The sequence below is a fragment of the Haliotis rubra genome, unplaced genomic scaffold (genome assembly GCF_003918875.1).
Source record: "Haliotis rubra isolate DU_JTF1 unplaced genomic scaffold, ASM391887v1 Scf935, whole genome shotgun sequence".
NCBI lineage: Eukaryota > Metazoa > Mollusca > Gastropoda > Lepetellida > Haliotidae > Haliotis > Haliotis rubra.
Window position 1 is genome coordinate 336,355 of NW_025767674.1, and position 14,726 is coordinate 351,080.

The 14,726-nt window shown below is 42.1% G+C and overlaps 1 long non-coding RNA gene across 1 annotated transcript; it reads left to right on the forward strand.

Moving 5' to 3' along the window:
* Positions 1-2,887: 2,887 nt before the first annotated feature.
* Positions 2,888-3,395, forward strand: LOC124264657. The gene is made up of 3 exons (XR_006895209.1): positions 2,888-2,906; positions 3,104-3,202; positions 3,362-3,395. It is a non-coding gene; the product is annotated as an uncharacterized LOC124264657 (long non-coding RNA).
* Positions 3,396-14,726: the final 11,331 nt, after the last annotated feature.

Genomic DNA, 14,726 nt, shown 5'->3' on the forward strand with positions numbered 1-14,726 from the left:
GTCCTTCACCTTCCAAGCAGCCCTATTGTATGAAGTAGAGCAGAAGTAACCTGTGAAAGAGTGTGCGTGAGTTTAGTTTTACGCCGCACTCAGCAATATTCCAGCTATATGGCGGCGGTCTGTAAATAATCGAGTCTAGACCAGACAATCCAGTGATTAGCAGCATGAGTATCGATCTAACCGATCAAATCTTCACGGGTCCCCTGTGAAAGAGATGTAATACTGCTTCACGTAGAATGTTGAAATAAAATGATACTGCATCGGCCGTATGTGTTTTCCTCCAACTTATCTATCGTGTTCCAGCACTAATAGCTGTTTCTTTAACTTATATCATATATCTAAACACTAAATGTCCGGTACCTCAACTTGCCACACATGTTCCTGCATCAAAGTCTACTACAGTAGTTATTACGCATGCTCACACACACTGAATGTCCGGTACCTCAACTTGCCACACATGTTCCTGCATCAAAGTCTACTTCAGTAGTTATTACGCATGCTCACACACACTAAATGTCAACTACTTCAACTACTTATCATTCCTCTCAAGGAAGGGGCGCTGGGGTAGCCTAGTGGTTAAAGCGTTCGCTCGTCACGCCGAAGGCCCGGGTTCGATTCCCCACATGGGTACAATTTCTGAAGGCCATTTCTGGTGTCCCCCGCCGTGATATTGCTGGAATATTGCTAAAAACGGCGTAAAACCATACTCAGTCAGTCAGTCCTCTCAAAGATAATACAACGTGCAGTGTGTCTTCAGTTGTCCGGACACCTTGACAAGTGTAACCTACGAGAGCCCTTTCAATCAGCTTATCGTCCACGACACAGCACGGAAACAGCCCTGCTCCACGTACTTAGTGAAATCCGAAACGGTGTCGATAAAGGAAATGTTGCTCTGTTAGTTCTTTTAGATTTTAGTGCAGCATTTGACACTATTAACCACGGAAACCTCCTTAAGTGCCTTGAGAGTCAGACTGGGATCAAGGTTCCTGCATTGCCGTGGTTTGACTTCTACCTCAGTGATAAAAGCCAGGCAGTGTCCATCGATGGATACACCTCAACATCAAGCAAGTTAGTGTGTGGAGTTTCACAAGGCTTAGTGTTGGGACCTGTCATGTTCACACTTTATACTAAGACCCTTTGACTCCATCGACACTTTTAGGCAGACGATTCTCAGCTTCTAGATTTGTTCAAGCCACAAATATCTTCAGGAATTGCTGCAAACTCCAGGATGACACTCTACTATGAGGATGTAAAGAACTGGACGACAGCCAATAAGCTCAAACTCAACAATGAGAAAACTGAAGCACTTCTGATTGCTGCCCTTCACCCACCACACCACCCCCACCCCCACCCCCACCCTCCCTTCCAGACGGGAACAGAATAAACTGAAAACGTTTACATTTGGTTCCTCATCTATCGCAGTTTCTCATTCTGCAAAAAACCTGGTCGTCGTACTGGGCTCTGAGTTGACGATGGAAAACCATGCAAACCACCTCTCAAAACAGTGCTATCATCACATCAAAAATATCAGCTCTATCCGGAAATACATCACTACTCAGTCTGCTGCAACATTAGCAGTGTCACTAATACTTTCCCGACTTGATTACTGCAACAGTCTCATTGCCGGAGCACCAATAGCTGTCACAGCTAAATTTCAGAGAATCCAAAACACAATAGCTCGAATATTGTGACAATGTCTCACTCATACGCAGATACGATCACATAACGCCCGTTCTGAAGAACCTGCATTGGTTACCAGTGGAATACAGACTGAAGTTCAAAGTCCTCTGTCTGACTTATCATTGCGTCTCTGGCACAGCTCCAGGGTATCTCCGTGACATGATTGAGGTTCACCATCCCTTCAGGACACTCAGATCCTCAAGCCAGAACCTCCTCACAGTTCCAAAGGCCATGGCTGCTCGCTATGGACAGAGAAGCTTTTCCTACATCGCAGCTGTAGAGTGGAACAACCTCCCAGCACATGTAAAAGACTCACCATCTCTTCAATCATTTCGTAGAACAGTAAAAACCTTTCTTCTTCAACAAGCTTTCTGTGCCTGAACTCTGAAGTGTGTACATCGAGACTTTGTATATAGTTTTATTCCTGTGCGTTTAGAGCATGCCGATGCATGGAATACAGCGCTATATTAATACACACTTACACAATATATTTCGGATGCTGTAATACAATATGTCAGCTACTTTAATCACACATGGTCTAACATAAAATTTCTTCTGAATCATCTTTCTCACAAACACCAACATACACGAGGACTGAATGTCGTCTCTATAAGCGTATTATACATATCCCACATACTACCCGGTACGTGAACGACATAACAATGTATCAAATCGATTTGTATTCTTATGTATGACTTTATACGTTCTATGGAATGGCACTTGGGGGAGAAACTGCACTCACCATGGCAACGGTACCCATGGAAACTTCACCCATAGCGCCAGCACTGTCAATCGCCCAATCCATCATGCCATTTGCTCAATATGCATCAACGGAACATGGGGTAGAAACTGCACCCACCATGGCAACGGTACCCATAGAAACGTCACATATAACGCCAACACTGTCAATCATCTAATCCAGCATGCCAATGGCTCAATAAGCATCAACGGAACATGGGGTAGAAACTGCACTCGCAATGGCAACGGAACCCATGGCAACAGCACATTTTGCCACAACGGAACCTGGAGTGTTAACTGCTCTCACCATGGCAACGGCTCAATTTGACCCAACGGGACCTTGCGTGTCAACTGCACAATGAATGGCAATGGTACTCATGGCAATATGACGCATGGCAGTATAGCACATGTTTTAAGTCAGAGCTATGGTCAGTACAGCACCTTGATTGCGGACCTGATGAAAACTAAAACCTGGAGCGAGATCGAGAGTAAGCAACACATTTACTTCTTGAAGACAGAATGCCATTCTTCTTTCTGATTTGTTTCTAACGTGTTCATTAGTATAAGCCACGGTAATACAACAATTCTGTCAATGATTGAACTGAAACATGAACTTGCCATTGGGGCCAAACACGTATTGCTGAACATGTCTCTTCCACACAATGCCTATAATCTCTTCCTGTAGGACCCCAAGTGACCCTTCTTGCGCCGACCAATGCAGCGTTCAGCAGCCTCCCGACGGCCTACCGAAACAACCTTGACAAGCAGGCCAATTTTCTGAAGAGTATGTACACCTCTTTGTTTCATATTCCACAAAATATTCACACGTTACTTGACACTAACTGGGTATTTCTTTAATTTGTGTTTACCTACACAAATAGATCAGCTATATAAAATGACCATATCACAAACAGTGTTGCAAGTTTAGGTGTGTTTTTTTCAGGCACAATGATGTACCACATCTTGGACGGCATCCATGGTCCCGATTCTCTGCATCAGAACGACATGCTCACCTCTCTGGAGGGACACCGCATCCACGTCTCCATGCAGAACGGTGAGACACATATCATCAGAGACTAAATGAGACAGACAGAGCTAGTACACATTGAAAATGATAACCAGTACACACTGAAGACCCAATCCTGTACACTATTTGTGTCTGCTTTGTGTACAGGCCATGATAGTCTGGGTTAACCGTTTCTGACTACAACATTAAGTCAACACAAATTCACACCCATGTGTACAGAACTTTTTCTTGGACTTTTACACAGCATTCTTTTGACCTGTCAACAATTTCATTGGACAATATATTGTTGTAAGATCGAGATCATTGGATATTGAATGGATATTTTTTCATCAAACTGTTATCCCCATTTCGAGGGGAAAACAATGTTTTGCATTGGCAACTCATTTGTTTGTGAACAAATCTAATAACAAAAGTCTGTCACAGAAATGGCTTACTATTACAATTTTTACTAATATTACGGCTCTGGTTATTATCAAGTCTTTAGTAAAGGTCTTCACATTTGGTTTCCTGGACCTATGCAGACATGTCAGATGTTTTCCTACAGGCTATGTATCAGTTAGTCATGATTCAAGTAATTTTATTTGCAAATTATTATCGCAGGGCTCTCAAGAATATGCCTCGAAAAGGACTGACTGTTTCAAGACTGTTTAAGACTAACTAATTCGAATGTGCTTCATTTTCTTTGACGTCTGAAAAGGAGTCGATACATATCAACTCATTTCAGCCTACGCGATTTAGGAAACATTCTTATAACCTCTCTAAACATGGCTTTCTAATCCTCACCCAGTGCTGTTTGAAACGGACTAAAACCATTTTGTTGGGAATACATTGCAGGTCACGTGCACCAGTTCAACAGGGTCAGCATCATGAACGTGATTCATACCACCAACGGCGTCATCTACGTCCTGAACGGCCTCCTTCACCTTTCAAGCAGCCCTATTGTGTGGGGTAGACCAGAAGACCCATGTATGATGTTAGAATAAAATTCTACTGCATCGGCCGTGTGTTTTCACCTCAGACTTATCAACCGCTGCTTTTTATCATACAACATTTGTCCAAACACTAAGTGTCAGCTACCTCAACTTATTATACATGTCCCTTCATCAAAGTCTTCAACAATAATTGTTACACATGCTCAAACACTAAATGTCAAGCACTCCTATTGTGTGAAGTAGAGCAGAAGTATCCCTGTGAAAGAGTGAGTGAGTGAGTGCAACAGGTAGAATGATGAAATACAATTATACTGCATGTATGTCTCACCCCGGACTTATCAATCGTACCCCAGGACTAAACGCTGCTTCTTAAATGATAACATGTGTCCAAACACTAAGTGTCAGCTACCTCAACTTATCATACATATCCCTTCATCAAAGTCTTCGACAATAATTGTTACACATGCTCAAACACTAAAATGTCAAGCACTCCTATTGTGTGAAGTAGAGCAGAAGTATCCCTGTGAAGAGTGAGTGAGAGTGAGTGAGTGCAACAGGTAGAATGATCAAATACAATAATACTGCATGTATGTCTCACCCCGGACTTATCAATAGTACCATAGTACTAAATGTGCTTTTTCACTGACAACATGTGTCCAAACACTAAAAGTCCGGTACCTCAACTTATTATACATATCCCTTCATCAAAGTATTCTACAACAATTATTACGCATGTTCAAACACTAAATGTAAATAACTTAAACATAATCAGTGTCCAATATTCCATATAACTCCCAGTCATTTTTACAAAACGCAACAACTGCAATATATTTCTTACGGTGTATCACAATAAGTTGAAAATTACATTTCTTCTGAATCATCCTTTCACAAATATCAACATACACGTCGACTGAATGTCGTCTCCATAAACGTATGACACATACCCCACACTCTACCTGATATGTGAACGGCATAACTATGTATCAAATGGAGTTGTATTCTTATGTATGACTTTATACGTTCAACGGAAACAACAGCTTGCCATACATTTTCCTCTATGACGTCACAGACGTTTGCAAGGTTACACACGCCTGAAGACAAGGTGACATAATAAGGTCACTGTAACGCAGGTCATTTGGTGAGAATTTGCCGTGGATAAGGGCAACATATTTTCCTGATGTTTTGTTCACCAGGAGCCAAACCATTCCAAAACGATCCACCATTATAACCGTATACATTTCCGTATCACAAATTGAAAGAAGTGAATTGTAGATTATTCAGTGATCTCATTATGAAATTACCAGCTTTCGCTAATCCCCAGCTGTATGAAAGGTCCCAATAAATGTCGGTGTTTCAATCTGAGATCAGATTAGATCCATGGCCTGTTTACACCATGCTCATACGTTTCACAAACGTAAACGTTCAACACTTCGGACTTTGTTCCTTATGGAGACAATATCGGTATATGCTATCTGTAACTTAAGATGCCGACTCGTACTGAAATCACTGAAGAATTGTTCAAAGAGCAAGGGATCAATAGACCGATCCAGTCCCCTCCGATAAGCCCCGCCCACTTCGTTTTTGACGTTAGGGGGACAACCCTGACTAATCACAATGGCGTCACCGAAACGTACATGATTGAGAACGTTGTTCATGAATTATGCTTGTGGTACTTTGGTATCCGTCGTTTGTGAATGATATTTATAGAGGCAAGTTATAGGCATGTGAATTTTTAATATATTTTAGTTGGCAGATTGCAATTGGCGAGTGAAAATGAGTTACATGCCCGATGAAAATCGTCTGGGCCAGTTGCTGAGAATAGGAAGCGTATTTTCTTTCGAATCAATTAATCTATCTAGCAATTCACCTCCGTCAAAGATATCAGCGGGGAAGGGTAACTGAATTTAGCTGCTTGGATATTTTCCACAAAAAATTCCATCATAATTTTATAAAACCATGAACACATCCACATGTTCATGTTCCAGATCGTTTCGGCATCTATAAATAGATTGTCAACGTTGCGCGTGGCGCCTTTTACTTATCCATTGGCGTTGTTTAAACTTAGTTAAATAATCTGAAAACATGGGTGTCTATGTTTTAATGAATTAATAAATGGTAAATAAAAAAGCAGAAAATATTTCCGTTTACTTACTTTGTGCACCTTGTTTTGTCTGTATATAATTAATGTAAACAAATCAGTCACAGTGCGCAACTTAGTGAACTTATTTGGAAATCTGGAAAATGGGCTTGGGCTTGAAAACAGTATGTTTCCATGGATGTACTCTGGACATACCCAGAAGCAAATATTCAGCTGCTGATCTGCAGCAATTCTCAGTAAAGTTTCCCTCTTCAAAATCTGTACACTATCCTAAAATGACACTGAATATAAGGAAATCCGTTTTTAAAAACCATCCTTTCCATTGTATTTTTCTATACAATGTATGTAGTTTGTTGTGGAATCCTAACTTACATACAGACTTCGACAATATTTGACTTCATAACTACCAGCGTTCATGTACAGGTATGTCACAGCACCAGAACACAAAGAAGATACAAGACCCAAGATACAGTCTGCAACTACTAGCAGACCCATCTTCCAGAAATAGGAAACCTGTGATGCAAAATCTTTGAACAGAGGATCCACAGTTATCCGAACAATTAGCTAGCATTGAAATAGAATGTTACTCAAATTACAAAATATTGCTTTTTTCTTCAGAGATATTTAACTGCTATAACTATTAGTGCAAATAAGGTGCAAAGAATATATCCTAACTTCAAAGCTTTTTGTCAAATTCATATTGACATTATTGCTTCTTAAACAATGATAATCTTTGTTTTATTAGATCTACGACTATATCCCTAGAGGACATTTCTAAATTTTGATCTATTTCCTTTTCTGAGATACTTATTAGTGTCATAAAATTTATAATAAGGTTGACTCAAAATGTGGTAAAAGTCATAGCAAAAGTTTAGGAAAACACACATGAAAAGCATTCACAAACCAGTAAGCAGTTTAATATGAAGCTCATGTTGCAAATAACCATCAAGAAACTTGAACAATTTGTCCAAAACCAACATCTTATTAATATGATCTTATTGATATGTCAATCAATTAAATAATTATTTATAATTGATTAGGTTATTAATTTTATTACCCTTCCACATTTACTAAAAAAAACAAGATTCTTAAAACATACCCTGCTATCATTTCCAGTGAATTAATCGAAATGACAGTTGCAATATTGCTCCTAAATTGTACCAATATATGTGAATAATTCTATGTTGTAACAAAACTTCAAATGTCCTCATAATTAAGATATACACTTTATTTCACTCCGCCCAATACTATAGAAAGTCACTATTCTTCTCACATAGTTTTCGTATTCGATCCACATGGAGGAACGTAATTCAATTCAAAGCCCCATCCATCTCTTTATAAAAAATTCTGAAATATTTGAAGCATAGATTTATAGGCACTCATATGAATTAATTTTAATATTTGGATATTGCATGATAGCACAACGCTGACACTGACAATATTTTCGTTTGAATAAAATTGTTACTCCTCGAATATTTTGCACTATTAACAAGACACTGTGCAGTAGGCCTTCAGATTGTGCTTTAGATACTTAAACATCCTAAAATGTGTGACAAATTTAAGAATATTTAAGAGCGAAGGGAACATATCCGCCACATTGTTCTTTAATGTAACACGTTTTGCTCTTTCGGTCGACTCCAGAACCGAAATCAGATCGCTGTCAGATTTGTTTACATTGTGTGACGGCTTTCTCGCCCGTCTCATTTGAGCTTTATGGCGTACCAACTCAATGCCCAGTAGGGACTAAAAACGTTAAGCAAAATCAATTTTTTAGTTACAAGAATTGTCCGTGTTTATAACCCTTGCAAAGTCTTAAACTGCTATTTGTTGTCACCAATTGGTAATGATTATTGCACATGTGCAAAAGTGAGGAAATTGTGTAAATTCTCATCTGCAGGCAGACGAAGGTTTCGTAAACGATGGTGCAGACATTTAACCGATCGTTAGGCCTTTATAACGCCTTTGATCCGCCTCAACCTTTTGTCTTGACCATAATGGTTTGGTAAAGGTACACATCAAATCGCAGCTATATGTAATGGCGATATAGCGAGTGTAATGGCATAATTCGAAGCACATCGCTTCGGAGGCACCGTTTGAACCGGAAATATGTCTGACACATCCACACAGCGCGCAAGTTTTGATTGACAGACTGGATCGGTCTATTAAGCCTCACTCACTCACTCACTCGCTCACTGTTACGAGAGCGGAAGAAGGAAAGTAGATTGATACGTGGCAGCATTATGACGATAAGGACCGGTCGGCTTGAGGCAGTTTGCTGTGTGGAACATCCTTCTATAACTGCAGCATTGATGCCATAACAACACTTCCGCCACCAAACTGTCGAAGTTGAACAACGCACGCGTCAGCATACCCTTCACCCTCTGCCCTGCCATCACCAGTGGTGGCAGTTCAGATGAAATCTCGACTCGTCAGTGACCAAAACACCATCCCAATCTTGTCCCCAGTACCGTAGATGCTGTCTGCACCAGGCAACACGTGTCTCACCGGTGACGTTGGAGCAAAGTTGGACGTATTGCAGGCGGTCGGGGTCGGATGTTGTACCCTCAGTCTGTTTCCTACAGTCCTGGAACTGATTGACGTAAACCAGAATGGTCCGAGCAGTCAAACTGCCAGTCTGGATTCCTTAGATGGGTCAGTTGATGGGATAGTCTTGATGTGACGTCACGTGGACGGCCGGTATGAGGTAAATCCCATTATATGTTGAAAAAGTCTCCATAGAGATGAGACCGTGTTTCGATGGACACCAACATGTCACTTCATTTTGGGACATTCCAGTCTCCAGGATACCCACAGCGCGGAGGACGCTGATTTTCTGTAAGCCGTGGCATGACGTGCGCGCAATTTGGATTGAAGTCAACGTGTTTTCCACAACATTCAGAGGCGAGAGAGTAATCAACCGCACTTCAGTTTTTCAATATCAGGTGTGCGTACTTCAGGTGTCATAAGGCATGCAAAAGTGAGGTAGTTCATTGTGCACAAGTACTCGTGCCACGCGAGATACGTGATATCAAAGTTCATTCAAAATGCTTTGTTACATGATTATTCAGGATTATTTTTCAAACAAGTTTTAAATATCTTCTGTTTTGGCGGGAATTATGGTATGCACGTTTAACTTTTTCTGTAGGGGCGTGTAGCCTAGTGGTTAATGCGTTGGCTCGTCACGCCGAAGACCTGGTTCGATTCCCACATGGGTACCATGTGTGAAGCCCATTTCTGGTGTCCCCGCCGTGGTATTCCTGGAATATTGCCAAAAGCGGTGGCGTAAAACTGAACTCAGTCAGTCAGTCAGTCAGTAAAAGTTTTCTGCTAGTATAACTGACACATCAGTCCTAACTGGTACTGTGAAGCAGTTATTTAACTCTTTCAACTCTAACACACACCCCCCACATACCGTTACACACATGAAACATACACGTCCCATTGTCCACAGCCACGTAACTATCATAAACGAATGAGCATTTAATCGTATTATACCTCGTCGTGAACGTCGTAAGGTCACAACGCTACCTGTAGGCTCTTTGATGTCTCGAGTCCGTTGCTTGTAGGGTTTTAAAAGCCATCTACTGTTGGCTAAAGGCATGTGTGATAGCATTGCTGTGTGTATTTGATTCATGGTGGCTGGTCTGTTTTTCTGTTAATGCAGGCAGTTTTCGTGAACGGTGTCAAGATTAGTGGATTCAACAAGAGAGCCTCCAACGGCTTCATCTTCCTTGTGAGCAAGGTCGTGCTACAGGTGTCAGGGCTGCTGAACAAAACCACCAACAAAACGTCTGCACAACACCGCTGTCAAAACATATATCCAGTGTCGTAATGGAACTTGGGGTAGAAACTGTTCTCACCTTGGCAACGGTACCTATGACAACTTTAGATATAACGCCAAACACTGTCAATCACCCGATCAAAGCATGCCAATGGCTCAATATGTATTAACGGGACTTACGGAAGAAACTGTACCCAACATGGCAACGGTACCAATGGAAAATTCACATATAACGCCAAAACTGTCAATCATCTAATCCACCTTGCCAATAACCTCAACATGCATAAACGGGACATACGGCAGAAACTGCACACACCATGGCAACGGCACCCATGGGAACTTCACATATAACGCCAACACTGTTAATCATCTCATCCAGCTTGCCAATGTCTCAATATGCATTAACGGGACTTTACGGAAGAAACTGTACCCACCATGGCAACGGTACCCATGGAAACTTCACCAATCACCCAATCCAGCATGGAAATGGCTCAATATGCATTAACGGGACCTACGGTAGAAACTGTACATACCATGGCAACGGCACGCATGGAAACTTCACCAATCACCCAATCCGACTTTGCCAATACCTCAACATGCATAAACGGGACATACGGCAGAATCTGCACACACCATGGCAACGGTACCCATGGAAACTTCCACTTATAACGCCAACACTGTCAATCATCTCATCCAGCTTGCCAATGGCTCAATATGCAACTAACGGTACTTTACGGTAGAAACTGTAACTACCATGGCAACGGTACCCATATGGAAACTTCACCAATCACCCAATCCAGCATGGCAATGGCTCAATATGCATTAACGGGACCCACGGCAGAAACTGTACCCACCATGGCAACGGCACGCATGGAAACTTCACCAATCACTTAATCCAGCTTGCCAATACCCCTCAATATGCATAAACGGGACATACGGCAGAAACTGCACACACCAAGGCAATGGTACCCATGGGAACTTCACATATAACGCCAACACTGTCAATCATCTCATCCAGCTTGCCAATGGCTCAATATGCACTAACGAGACTTACGGTAGAAACTGTTCCCACCATGGCAACGGCACGCATGGAAACTTCACCAATCACCCAATCCAGCATGGCAATGGCTCAATATGCATTAACGGGACATACGGCAGAAACTGCACACACCATGGCAACGCTATCCATGGGAACTTCACATATAACGCCAACACTGTCAATCATCTAATCCAGCTTGCCCAATGGCTCAATATGCATTAACGGGACTTACGGTAGAAACTGTACCCAACATGGCAACGCTATCCATGGAACTTCACATATAACGCCAACACTGTCAATCATCTAATCCAGCTTGCCAATGTCTCAATATGCATTAATGGACTTACGGAAGAAACTGTTCCCACCATGGCAACGGTACGCATGGAAACTTCACCAATCACCCAATCCACCTTGCCAATGGCTCAATATGCATTAACGGGACCTACGGGAGAAACTGCACACACCATGGCAACGGTACCCATGGAAACTTCACATATAACGCAAACACTGTCAATCATCCAATCCAGCATGCCAATAGCTCAATATGCATCAACGGAACCTGGGGTGTTAACTGCTCTCACCATGGCAACGGCACAATTTGCCCCAACGGGACCTTTGGTGTCAACTGCACTATCCATGGTAACGGTACTCATGGCAATATGACGCATGGCAGTATAGCACATGTTCTAAGTCAGAGCTATGGTCAGTACAGCACCTTGATTACAGACCTGATGAAAACTGGAACCTGGAGCGAGATCGAGAGTAAGCAACATTACATTTACTTTTGAAGACATTGTGTCACTCTTTGCTTTAACTTTATCTTTATTTCATTTTGTTTTTCTGATTTGTTTCTAACGTGTTCATTAGTATAAGCCACGATAATACAACAATCCTGTTAATGATTGAACTGAAACATGAGTTTGCCTCGACGTGAAGAGTAGCTGTGTCACACAGCCCCTTCCATGTTAAGAGCCAGTGGCCAAACACGTGTTGGGGAATATATCACTTCCGTGAATACACAATGCCTATAATCTCCTCCTGTAGGACCCAAAGTGACCCTTCTCGCGCCGACCAATGCAGAGTTCAGCAACCTCCCGACTACCTACCGAAACAACCTTGACATGCACGCCAATTTTCTGAAGAGTATGTAACCTCTTTATTTCCTATTGCACAAAGCATTCACACATTATTTAAAACTAACTGGATATTTCTTCAAGTGCTATTTACCTCCACGAAAGATCCAGCTGTATGAAATGACAAACGACCATATAACATAGTACAATGTTTCATACTTTTTTGTTGTTTTTCAGGCACAATGATGTACCACATCCTGGACGGCATCCACGGCCCCGAATCCCTGCATCAGAACGACATGCTCACCTCCCTAGAGGGACACCGCATCCACGTCTCCATGCAGAACGGTGAGTCACATATCATCAGAGACTAAATGACATTATGAGGAAGGAGACATGTACATACAAAAGACAAAGCCAATACACATTGATGACCCAAACCTCTACACAATCTAGTCGCAAACCAGTACATATGGAGACCCAAACAGTACACATTCAAGTCGCAAACCAGTACACACTGAAGACGCAAACAGTACACATTCAAGTCGCAAACCAGTACATAAACAGTACACATTCAAGTCGCAAATCAGTACATTGTGAAGACGCAATCAGTACACATTCAAGTCGCAAATCTTTACATAATGAAGACGCAAACAGTACACATTCAAGTTGCAAACCAGGACACACTGAAGACGCAAACCAGTACACACTGAAGACGCACGTTTACCTACTGTCTGCCATGTTAACTAATTGTTGCAGACACAAAATTGACCTGAAGCAAATTTGTTCATGGGATGCCACCCTCACGCTTTCTAAACCTCAACGAGTGTTGTTTGAAAGGGGCTAAGAAACATTTTGTTGGGAATACATTGCAGGTCACGTGCACAAGTTCAACAGGGTCAGCATCGTGAACGTGCTTCAAGCCACCAACGGCGTCATCTACGTCCTGAACGGAGTCCTTCACCTTCCAAGCAGCCCTATTGTATGAAGTAGAGCAGAAGTAACCTGTGAAAGAGTGTGCGTGAGTTTAGTTTTACGCCGCACTCAGCAATATTCCAGCTATATGGCGGCGGTCTGTAAATAATCGAGTCTAGACCAGACAATCCAGTGATTAGCAGCATGAGTATCGATCTACGCAATTTGGATACGATGACATGTGTCAACCAATTCGATCCCGTTAGTCGCCTCTTACGACAAGCATTTGTTACTGCTAACCGATCAAATCTTCACGGGTCCCTTTGTGAAAGAGATGTAATACTGCTTCACGTAGAATGTTGAAATAAAATGATACTGCATCGGCCGTATGTGTTTTCCTCCAACTTATCTATCGTGTTCCAGCACTAATCGCTGTTTCTTTAACTTATATCATATATCCAAACACTAAATGTCCAGGTACCTCAACTTGCCACACATGTTCCTGCATCAAAGTCTACTACAGTAGTTATTACGCATGCTCACACACACTGAATGTCCGGTACCTCAACTTGCCACACATGTTCCTGCCTCAAAGTCTACTACAGTAGTTATTACGCATGCTCACACACACTGAATGTCCGGTACCTCAACTTGCCACACATGTTCCTGCATCAAAGTCTACTTCAGTAGTTACTACGCATGCTCACACACACTGAATGTCCGGTACCTCAACTTGCCACACATGTTCCTGCATCAAAGTCTACTACAGTAGTTATTACGCATGCTCACACACACTGAATGTCCGGTACCTCAACTTGCCACACATGTTCCTGCATCAAAGTCTACTTCAGTAGTTATTACGCATGCTCACACACACTAAATGTCAACTACTTCAACTACTTATCATTCCTCTCAAGGAAGGGGCGCTGGGGTAGCCTAGTGGTTAAAGCGTTCGCTCGTCACGCCGAAGGCCCGGGTTCGATTCCCCACATGGGTACAATTTCTGAAGGCCATTTCTGGTGTCCCCCGCCGTGATATTGCTGGAATATTGCTAAAAACGGCGTAAAACCATACTCAGTCAGTCAGTCCTCTCAAAGATAATACAACGTGCAGTGTGTCTTCAGTTGTCCGACACCTTTGACAAGTGTAACCTACGAGAGCCCTTTCAATCAGCTTATCGTCCACGACACAGCACGGAAACAACCCTGCTCCACGCAACTTAGTGAAATACGAAACGGTGTCGATAAAGGAAATGTTGCTCTGTTAGTTCTTTTAGATTTTAGTGCAGCATTTGACACTATTGACCACATAAACCTCCTTAAGTGCCTTGAGAGTCAGACTGGGATCAAGGTTCCTGCATTGCCGTGGTTTGACTTCTACCTCAGTGATAAAAGCCAGGCAGTGTCCATCGATGGATACACCTCAACATCAAGCAAGTTAGTG